Source organism: Amblyomma americanum, chromosome 9 (genome assembly GCF_052857255.1).
Source record: "Amblyomma americanum isolate KBUSLIRL-KWMA chromosome 9, ASM5285725v1, whole genome shotgun sequence".
Lineage (NCBI taxonomy): Eukaryota > Metazoa > Arthropoda > Arachnida > Ixodida > Ixodidae > Amblyomma > Amblyomma americanum.
Window position 1 is genome coordinate 66,247,448 of NC_135505.1, and position 11,197 is coordinate 66,258,644.

General features: G+C 53.3%; 1 pseudogene; it reads left to right on the forward strand.

Annotated features, from left to right (window-relative positions):
• Window positions 1-1,573: 1,573 nt before the first annotated feature.
• On the forward strand, window positions 1,574-3,830 carry LOC144105781 (large subunit ribosomal RNA; annotated as a pseudogene).
• The last annotated feature ends 7,367 nt before the right edge of the window (window positions 3,831-11,197 follow it).

Consider the following 11,197-nt stretch of genomic DNA (forward strand, 5'->3'; position numbering starts at 1 on the left):
CTCTATAAAGACACCTTAACTCAGAAAAAAAGAGTGAAATTTTGAAGCACGTGTATTCGGTTCTGCACTCAATGCTTACACTTGAGCGGAAGTTGATTGACTGAGAATTTTGCCTGCCAATCAATCAGTGCAAGTTAAATAGGAGATAAGTAATGATCACAACGCTGACCATGCGTGCTGCCATGCGTGCTGGCGGCTGTATGGCAAGGTCACTATGTACAGCGCTCTGTCAGTTTGAAACAAAAGCTTTGCACGACAACAGCTGCCGCGAAAATGAAAAAGACAAAGTTTGCATGCAGAGCGGTGCATGCACGCGTACACAAACGAAGACGAAAAGGTGCTTTTCTTTTTTATTAACTCAGTACAGGTGAATAGCCACCCGATTCTTGGCCGATCCCCCAGTGTGGGTATGTGTCGTCTTTTGTTAGGCCTACAACTACGCAGTTTACGAAGAAAAAAAACGGACTGGCGCTGTGTAACATACGCTGCTCCCGTCACACGGCACTCGTTGTTCAGTTCTTATATGAGTACATACATAATTGAAAGATCTTGGGCGCTCGGGAGGTAAAGAATACGCGACGACGGCGAAAAGTTTGCACGTTGCTGAACCAACACACTGCTGCCGAACGCGTGGGGCTGACGTCGCGCCATAAGAACAGCGCTAGGTGAGCAATGCAATGAGAGTAAAGATAGCACTTACCGGTATTTTTTGTTCAGATTATTCATTTTTTGCTTGACCTGCTTTGCAGTGTAGGGGCCTTCGCCCGGCGCTAGCCCGGCGTTCAGCTCCGCCGCCATGGCAGCGTATATACGCGCATTGCGCGTATTTCCCCGCAGAGCGGGTAGCTGGTCCTCCCAGATGCGAATCAAAGCCGCTGTTGTTACATCAGGCCAGTTGACACGCCTCTGGGAGGACGATTGCTGCGACACTGCTGCTGCTGCCTCCATGCCTTCCACGGACGCCGCCATTTTGTCGGTTAAGCGCAAACGGAGGTTAGCCAGCTCGGTTTACGGTAACTACGGTTAGTGGCGTAACTACAGTTTGGCTTTCCGTGTGAGCGCGGCTAACTATAGTTAAGGGTAACCGCAGTGTACTTAACCATGGTTAAGGGTGCCCGTGTAAATGCGGTATAAGGGTCGAACGGACGCGATCTCGTTGCGAGCGCACGCAGTCCGCCGTCGGTCTAAGTGCTTCGCAGTCTCTGCCCCGAGAAAAACTGGGCCACTCCAGTTGGGGCGGGGGCGACGCAAAACTTGACGATGCCCCTACGCCAGGCCGAGGTCGCTCTCTCGAGGGAAAGAGAGGTGCGGCAGGGAAAAATTTGGCCGCGGCGCTCGGGGGCTCGAAACTCTCTGCGTTATCCGCGCAAACCGCATGCGCGCGGTCCCGAGCGCCGACCAGCAGCGCCTTCCAGTCTCGCTCGCAGTCGCCGAGGGTGCTGCCGACTGTGAGCGGGGAATGGGCGGAAGGCGTCGGCCGGACGATTGGGGAAGGACGCGCGCGCGCGCTGGACCGCGCCGGAATCGAACGCGAGAGCGCACATCTGTGTCGACCTCAGATCAGGCGACACAACCCGCTGAATTTAAGCATATCACTAAGCGGAGGAAAAGAAACCAACAGGGATTCCCTGAGTAGCTGCGAGCAAAACGGGACCTAGCCCAGCACCGAATCCCCCGTCCTTGCAGGCGGTCGGGAAATGTGGTGTATGGGAGGCAACGTTCCCGGGAGTTTGCGACGGCGCAAGTCCCCCTGACAGGGGCTTATCCCAGAGGGGGTGCCAGGCCCGTCTCCGCCGTTGCGCGCCCGGGACGAAGCCTCCCGTGAGTCGGGTTGCTTGAGAGTGCAGCCCTAAGTGGGTGGTAAACTCCATCTAAGGCTAAATACGACCGAGAGACCGATAGTCAACAAGTACCGTGAGGGAAAGTTGAAAAGAACTTTGAAGAGAGAGTTAAAAAGTACGTGAAACCGCTTAGAGTAAAACGGGTGGGCCCTCGAAGCTCGAAAGCGGTGGGATTCAGTCTCCGGACGACTGCCGAGCTGGCGGCATCGGGTAAACGGCTCCTCTCGGGGGGCTGTTCCGGCTGCCAGTGCGCGGACGCGGTCTCCGGGGTGCGCACCTTCCACCGCCGGTAGAACGCCGCGACGGACGCGGGTCAATGGGAAAAGTACGACTTTGAGTCCGGCTCTGGAGGTGCCCTGCTCGTCCCCTCGGTGACGGTTCGCGGGAGTTATACCTTGCCGTGCACGAAGAGTTCGTCACCCCGTCCAGGCCCCATGGGCTTCTCCCGGCTGTCGGGAGGCCCGAACGATGACGCCCTCTGGAATCGGAGCGGAGGAACCGCTGGGCAAGCTTGTCGCCTCTCGTTGTCCGGGTTGGTCCCGTGGCGGCGGGCTGGCGGCGAGAAGCCGGGCGAGCGGGGAGTTCTCCCGCGGAGGCGCTATCGTGGTTTGCGGCGAGTAGGTCGGTAACCCACCCGACCCGTCTTGAAACACGGACCAAGGAGTATAACATGTGCGCGAGTCAATGGGTCTCTCGAAACCCAATGGCGCAATGAAACGTGAAGGCCCTCCGCGGGCCGCGTTGCGATCCCGGACCGCACAGGGGTTCGGGCGCAGCAACGGCCCGTCCCAGGCGCTCACTTGTCGCCGGGGCGGTGCGAGAGCGCACACGTTGGCACCCGAAAGATGGTGAACTATGCCCGGGCAGGACGAGGCCAGAGGAAACTCTGGTGGAGGTCCGAAGCGAATCTGACGTGTAAATCGATCGTCCGATCCGGGTATAGGGGCGAAAGACCAATCGAACCATCTAGTAGCTGGTTCCCTCCGAAGTTTCCCTCAGGATAGCTGGCGCTCGATGGAAGAGCAGTCACACCTGGTAAAGCGAATGATTAGAGGCATTGGGGTCGAAACGTCCTCAACCTATTCTCAAACTTTCAATGGGTGTACGGGAGGCCTTCTGGGTTGAGGCTTGCGGCTGCGATGAGAGTGCCAAGTGGGCCACTTTTGCTAAGCAGAACTGGCGCTGTGGGATGAACCAAACGCCGGGGTAAGGCGCCCGAGTCGGGACGCGCATGAGAACCAATGAACTTTGTTGGTTGCTTAAGACAGCAGGACGGTGGCCATGGAAGTCGGAATCCGCTAAGGAGTGTGTAACAACTCTCCTGCCGAAGCAACTAGCCCCGAAAATGAATGGCACTCTAGCGTCGCGCCTATCCCCGGCCGTCGCTGGCAGAGTAGCACGAACAGTGGGGGTGCTAAGCCGCGACGAGTAGGAGGGCCGCAGCGGTGGGCGTTGAAGGTGTCGGGCGCGAGCCCGCCTGGAGCCGCCGCTGGTGCAGATCTTGGTGGTAGTAGCAAATACTCAAGTGAGAACCTTGAGGACTGATGTGGAGAAGGGTTCCATGTGAACAGCAGTTGAACATGGGTCAGTCGGTCCTTAGGGAAAGGAGAAATCCTTTCAGAAGCGGGCGCGTTTGTGCAGCTCTGTCTGTCGAATCGGAGACGCCCCGCTGCAACCGAAAGGGAATCGGGTTAACAGTCCCGAACCCGGCTACGGAGATCGGTCCTTCGAGGCCCAGTGCGGCAACGCAAACCAGCTCGGAGACGCCGATGGGAGCCGCGGGAAGAGTTTTCTTTTCTCTGTAAGGAGATCGAGTCCCTGGAATGGGTTCACCCCAAGATAGGGACGGTGGCTCCGTAGAGCAGTGCGGCTCTTGCGGCGTCCGGTGCGCTCCTGTCGGCCCTTGAAAATCCGAGTGAGGGAGTGTGATTTTCGTGCCGGACCGTACCCATATCCGCAGCAGGTCTCCAAGGTGAACAGCCTCTAGTCTCTAGACCAATGTAGGTAAGGGAAGTCGGCAAAACGGATCCGTAACCTTGGGAAAATGTTTGGCTCTGAGGGCTGAGCCGGTCGGGCTGGGGTCCAGAAGCAGGAATGGCACTGCACCCGGACTGTGCAAGGCTCGCCGCCGTCAAAAGCGGTGCGGCCGAGCCCGGACCAGCATCGGGACCTTCCTGTGGAAAGCCACACCTGTGCTTGTTACGGGGGCTTCGTGCCCGAGGTTCTTGCTTCGGCCGGCAGAAAACAGCCAACTCAGAACTGGCGCGGACCGGGGGAATCCGACTGTCTAATTAAAACAGAGCATTGCGAGGGCCAGCATTGGTGCTGACGCAATGTGATTTCTGCCCAGTGCTCTGAATGTCAACGTGAAGAAATTCAAAAAAGCGCGGGTAAACGGCGAAAGTAACTGTCTGGTGGCGGATCACATCTCCGCTCCAGGGTCAATTCCAGCGGCCCTGATGCCCTGTTCGCCTCCGGACCTCTGGGTGAGACCATCGGCCCAAGTCCAGGTGCCAGCTGGTAACCCAGGAAACTGGGGCTAAAGAACAGGAAGGGGAACCTGGGTGTTAAGTCCCTACTCTGGCCCAGGTCCCATACATCCTGAGAGGGCAAATATGGAGCCTTGGGGCTAGCAACCCTTAGGTCCCTAAAACAAGTGGCGCTACAGAAAAATACATAAAACTTAGAAGTGGCTGCCGAGAGGCGGCCACCCCACTTTCTCGTGGCGCGGGGCCCAGTCGTGGGGACTCTGGTGGAACGGAGGCTCCAGATCCCACCTCGCCCAGAGCTTGTCGGCTCTGTGGCAAATCGTTTAAGACTTACTTTGGATTAAAAGTGCATCATGGAAAAATGCATAAGGGCCTGACATTCCAAAGCGCTGTGACTTCAGCAATATCTTCACAGCCTCCTGAAATAGCCAAGATTTCAACCTCAATGATTCCTACCCAGCTAGCAAGGGACAGGGATGATCAAAATGAGCCTGTCTCCCTGCACACAATGCATGAGCCAAGTTCCATCACTTTTACCAAAAAGGATGAGAGGGCATCTCTGTTGGCCACAATGCATGAGCCAAGTTCCATCATTTCTATCAAAGAGGATGAGAGGGCATTTTTGGTGCAGGTGTCTGTGCCCTGCCCTGTTGTGATTGAGGGGAATATCCCAACAAACGACGATACTACCCCCCCATTGGGGGTTTGTCTGCCCTTGCAGATACGCTGGTGGATGAGATGGATCCTGTTGGTGAAACAGGGGAACCTGTTGCGTCACCAGGTTTACTTGCCATGGAACCGGGGGCCGCCTCTAACGTCTGTGTCAGTAATACTCCGGTATCTGTGGTGAGTGGGCCTGGTGCTCCGCAGCCTGTTGAGTTCCTCTGCGCTCACCCGTTGGTTGCGGAAGCGCGAACCGAGGCCCGGGACGGCGGCTTGAATAGTCCTGTGGCATCGGTGAGTCGGCGTGTTACTGCCCTACTTGAACGAGGTGCTGTGGTCACATCTGGGGTCCCCATGGGGGGGGGGGGGCCTCGGGTGCTCGATCGACGCGCCCTCTTGGTGGCGGAGCTGCTACCTTTGGAGGAAAGCCGATGCCCTCCCCTCCTTTTTTTCTGCTCCCGCCCCGGCAGACGTGGCTGGGGGGAGGGGGAGGGGATTCCGATGCTATACCGGGGAGCTCGGGGGTTGGTGAGGATGATTTCGTTCCCGACATGGTACGTCGCGCTCAGAAACGTGCGACTCCAATGAAGCAGCCCGCGGCGAGGTCCAGGCCATTGCGGACTGGTGGCGTGGGGAAGGCGAGGTCCAGGCCGCCTTCCCATCGTGATTTTCCATCGTCCTCTTCGTCGAGCTCCGTTGATCTGGCAACTATCCAACAAGGTCGGCCTTGTCCGGTTCGAAGTGTCGCAGCGCGTGATCAACCCACTTCTCACTCTTCTGATTCCGAACCCCGGGGTAAAAAGAACTCTCGTGTACCATGTCAATCACACAATACATGTATTGACTGTGGCAACACATACAAAACAAAAGTCGGATTAAGTCAGCACCACAGGCTGGCGCACTTTGACAACTATAATGCTGATATTGTTATTGCCCGTGTCAAACCTAGATGGACGAAGGAAGATAATTTCCTTCTTGCTAAGGCTGAGGTGGAATTAACATCCACTGGACCGGTTCTAAACACCAATCAACTGCTTCATGAGCGATTTAAAATACGGACATTTGACGGTATCAAATCCCAAAGAAGGGCTGAGGCATATAGGAAACTAGTTGATCAAATAAGGAATAGAGGGTTGGCTGCAGCCGGTGAGGGAGGGGGGAATGATGAAGATGAGGTTTGTGAGGTTGATGGGAGAAGTGAGTTCTCGGCCATTCCTGCTAAGACAGCAAGGGATGAACTGCTCGATGAACTTCGAAAACTGATTACTAAACAGTGCCCGCGGGCTTTTAATGCTTCGGAACTTTGGACTATCGCCGAGCTCTATCTAGATCATGTTAATGTTGATATGCAACTTAACAACTACATCAGAAATAATTTCTACAAGGATCAGCCAAGAAATTCTTCCAGTATGGCTGACCGGCAAACGACTCAACCGGTTGGGAAACGCAAAAGACGGAGACGAGAGTATGCGAAGACGCAAGCACTCTTTAGGAAGAATCAGAGTGCTTGTGTACGGAATATATTAGACGGAGAAATGGAGACCAAAGTTGAAGACCCCACCTCCTTTTTGGCGGCATGGGCAGAGATTATGGAACGACCAAGTATGCTACCGCCCTTGCGTGTAGACAACTTTACTTCTGATCCTGAGAAGACTCCTTTGCGCCCAATATCATCTAAAGAAATAAAAAAAGTTTTTACCTCCTCTAAGCACAGCGGCGGGGCCAGACGGCTTCGGACCTGGGGACCTACGGGCCGTGCCAACATCTGTAGTGAAGGTCCTTCACACCCTCTTCATGCTCCGTGGGAGGCTGCCTGTGTGCCTATCCGGAGCCCGCACGATTTTCGTACCCAAGAAGGCTGGAGCATCCGACCCTGGGGACTTTCGACCAATTACCATCTCTTCGGTGTTGGTCCGACTATTCCATAAGGTTCTGGCCAATCGACTTTTGGGAACAATTGATTTTGACTTCCGACAGCGAGCCTTCCTACTTGTGGGTGGACGGCTGTGCTGAGAACGTCTTTTCGCTGGCCGGAGTTCTCTACGAGGCGAGACGACGATACCGGCACCTGCATATGGCCACTCTCGATGTGGCGAAGGCCTTTGACAGCGTCACCATTGATGCCATCCTGGAAGGCCTCCGACGTAAAGGAATGGCCGAAAACTTCGTCGCATACATCGAGAGCTTCTACAGGTCAGCGACAACGGTTCTCACCTACAGCGGCATGACACATACAGTTCATTTTTCCCGTGGTGTGAGACAGGGTGACCCTTTGTCTCCCCTATTATTCAACCTGATACTAGACCATTGGCTTCGGAACCTTCAAGAGGGCGTCGCCTTCAGGAGTGGGGAGTTTAAGATCAGCGCTATGGCTTTTGCTGATGACCTGGTCTTGTTCGCGACATCTCCTCGCGGTCTCCAGACGCAGCTATACAGCCTGGACACATACCTTGCGGAAAGGGGGCTGAGGCTCAACCCAAAGAAATGCCTTGCCGTGTCTGTGATCGCTGATGCTAAGAGCAAGATCCCGAAGATTTTCGAGAGCCAAGAGTTCTTCGTCGCTGGCGAAAGGATCCCTCAAGCTTCGGCCTCAACATCTTGGCGATACTTGGGCTTGATGTTTACACCCACTGGAATGGAGACCGCCCCTATGGTTCCGGAGTTGAAAAACTACCTATTAAGACCGACCAAGGCTCCACTGAAGCCCCAGCAACGCCTGGTTGCTTTGAAGTTTTACTTGATCCCCCGTATCATCCATAAACTGGTTTTGGGGCCCATCTCGGCCAACCTGCTAGTAAAATGTGATAAACTTTTCCGTTCAGCCGTCAGGCAATGGCTCCGTCTTCCCCACGACTTTCCACTCGGGGCATTCTATGCCCCTGTGAGGCAAGGGGGGTTCGGCATCCCTTGTCTTAGAACATCAATCCCGTATAAACGCAGCAAGCGTATTGCCCGCCTTGCTAATTCCACCAGTGAGGTCTGCCGCGAGGCTGCACAGCTGGAATATCTAAAACAAACAAAGCAGCAAGCAGACAAGTTGTGCATCTACAACGGCACACTGATTGACTCACTAAAAGCCCCCAATAGTTATTGGACCTCCTCCCTTTACAATAGCAATGATGGATCGCCTCTGCAGGGAGCCTCCTCTGCCCCAAGCTCTTCGGCGTGGATCTCTGAGGGCACCAGGCTCCTTCGTGGTCACACCTTCACCGATGCGGTGAAGGTGAGATACAATGCTATGCCGAACCTGACCCGCACGAAGAGAGGACAGGGGGTCCCTAAAGAATGCAGAGCGGGGTGCAAAACCTCTGAAACTCTAACCCATATTCTACAAAAATGCCCCCGAACCTACGGGGCCCGTATTCATCGACGCAACGCTTTGGCAACATATCTGGCCGGTGGCCTCCGCAAGCGTGGCTACCAAGTACTTGAAGAGCCTATCTATGCCACATCATTAGGGGACCGGAAACCGGACCTCGTCATCATAAGGGATGAACAGGTCATGGTGCTAGACGTCCAGGTGTTTGGTGGCGGGATTTCATTATCCCAAGCTCATCAAAGTAAAGTTGCAAAATACATGATGCACGAAATAGTTAACCAGATTGCTAAAGAATATAACTGTAGACCGATAGTGATCTCTTTGACCATGAGTTATAGGGGGTTTGGGCCAAAGAGTCAATAAAATCATTAAAGATGCTAAGGTGTTCTAATCAAGACATAAAAATACTAACCGTCCGTTGCCTAGAGGGGAGTATTAGGTGCTTCCGCGTACACCAGCGGATGACGTGTACTATAGTACGCTGATGACTGTCCCTCCGGCTGCAGCCCCGCGCCACCACTAAGACGCGTACCACTGTGCTTACAATACAGTGGGAATCCGTTAATCCGCCATTCTTCCTACGCTTTTTGGTTGAACTGATTCGGCTAACGCGGCGCAACTGTCTATCCGAAGTCCCCACCACGATCGTACGACGATAAGGCCGGACAGGCCTTAGGGACTTCGAGATGGCAGTGGCGGGAGGTGGGGAGGACCGCAAAAAAAATTGTCAAATGCCTCGTCATCTAATTAGTGACGCGCATGAATGGATTAACGAGATTCCCACTGTCCCTATCTAGTAGGTGGCGCCACCGTCCTTTCGGCCTGGGACGCACGGGAGCGGAGCTGCGCAGTTTTTTCAACTTTTCGACATCAAAACGAGTGAGTGGACAAATCTCCTTTCACGCTCCAGTACCATAAAGATAACGCGGGCCTAGCGACGCAAACCGGATTGAAATCGGACTAGTATTGGCTGATAAAAGTGTCTTATTTACATCTGCTAGTCGCATGGGAGACCTAGGCCTAATCGGAGTTGAAGAGTGACCGAGACCTCAGGAAACAGGCGGCAGCGCGGGGAAAAATACTCGTGGAAGATCAGGATACCCATAGCGAAGACCGATTTACTAAAAGGAATCAGTGGAATCGTCAATTTCTGGAGATATCAGCCTCCGAACTCTGCAAACAGCGGCGGCCTCCCCAGCCGTGGGCGCGGCCATCTTGCGCCGGCCACAAATATCAGCGAAAGCAGCAATAACTTTGGAAGTACATAACCGATATTCATCATTGACCACTTTTTTTGTTCAGAAAAATACGGGCAATCCCGCTGTGCCGTTGATGTTCACGTAGGGGCTCTAGAAGTTGAAAAACAAGGCCGATGACGTCGAACCCAAGGTTTTCCATGTACGGGGCTGCCAGATCTTGAGTGGATTCCGCTAGATTTGGTGATTTTTGAGAAAAACATCCCAAATCGCTGGAAAAAATATGCTCTGAAAAGAGAAGACAAAGAGTGGAAGCTTTATCTCCAATTCAAGAACGACGACCACAAATTGGCGAAATTATACCGAGTTAAGGTTTCTCAAAAAGCGGACAATCTAATAACTCGGCAACGGGTGCTCTCACAGATTGCTATAGCCCCTCGCTGTAATCCGGGGAGTGAGACCCACAGTTTGACACCTGTTTGAAGCGACTAACTCATACAGCTTTTGAGAAATCGAACCCACGACTTTGGACATAGGTCAACTGCACAGGGTGGCCAGACGATAACAAAAACAACCAAATTTGGCGAAATTGCGATGAAATCGTCCTAGAGGCTGGAAAAAATCGCTGGTTGTTGAGAAAGTGCTAGAGGACATCAATTCAAAAAGAGAGCAAACCAACCAACAGAGGCAATACGAAATTGCTTTTTCGGGAACGGACTGAACACATCATACTGTCGAGTGGCCAGACGTCGGGCCATGAAGGCAATGAGTGCAAGCGAAGAATTTTTGTACTCAATCAACGAGAGTGGGACGGATACGACTACAGGAGACCAAAGCATGAAACAAGACCGTAAGAAGAAAAAAACAAAAAAGGACACAAAGGGAAAAGACAAGATGACCTCTCCCACCAAAGACAAAGGGAGCTCGGAAAATTGGAGAGGGCCACCTCATCGAGTGGACAACGGAAGAAAGAGAAGTCAACAGGAATTCAGCAACACCATGCGATTCCAGATGAAGAGGACGACGAAGAACACCAGAACCAAGAACTCGGGAGCAATTTACAGTTTGTAAAGGCTACCACATCTATCACCGGACAACGGGAAAGAGAGAAATCGAGAGCAACTCAACAACTCCCTCAGACACCAGACGAAGAAGACGACGGAGAACTTCAGAAACAAGGACGTGAAAACAATGCACGAACGATACCTACTGGATTGAGAATTGAGGGTATGGAGAAAAACAATCACTCAGTGCAAGACAACTCGCCACCACTCCATGGAACCTCGTCTGAGAACTTGGACCGACCACCCAGCCGAAGCGAAACATCTAAAAGAAGCAATGCAAGCTGCACCAGTGACAAGGAAGAAGAAACAACAGATACGCCACGGAGAGATACCATTAAGAAGCTGACACAAAAAATGGCACGGATAGACCAGCATATTATGAGAGCTCTTTGTGGGATATCAAACAGATGCAATGGTGGCGAAATGACAACAGATCACCTCGATGCCATATTGACTGAAGTGTCCAAATTGAAAGCACTCCTGCTGGAAACAACCCACGAAAATCAATTCTTGAGAGGGCAGATCGATGAACTGCACAAGCAAAAAGCTTCTGCTCAGACCTATGCAGAAGTAACCCTTCAGACGAAAGGCACATCCCCAACAAAAACCCAAAGCAAAGAAACAA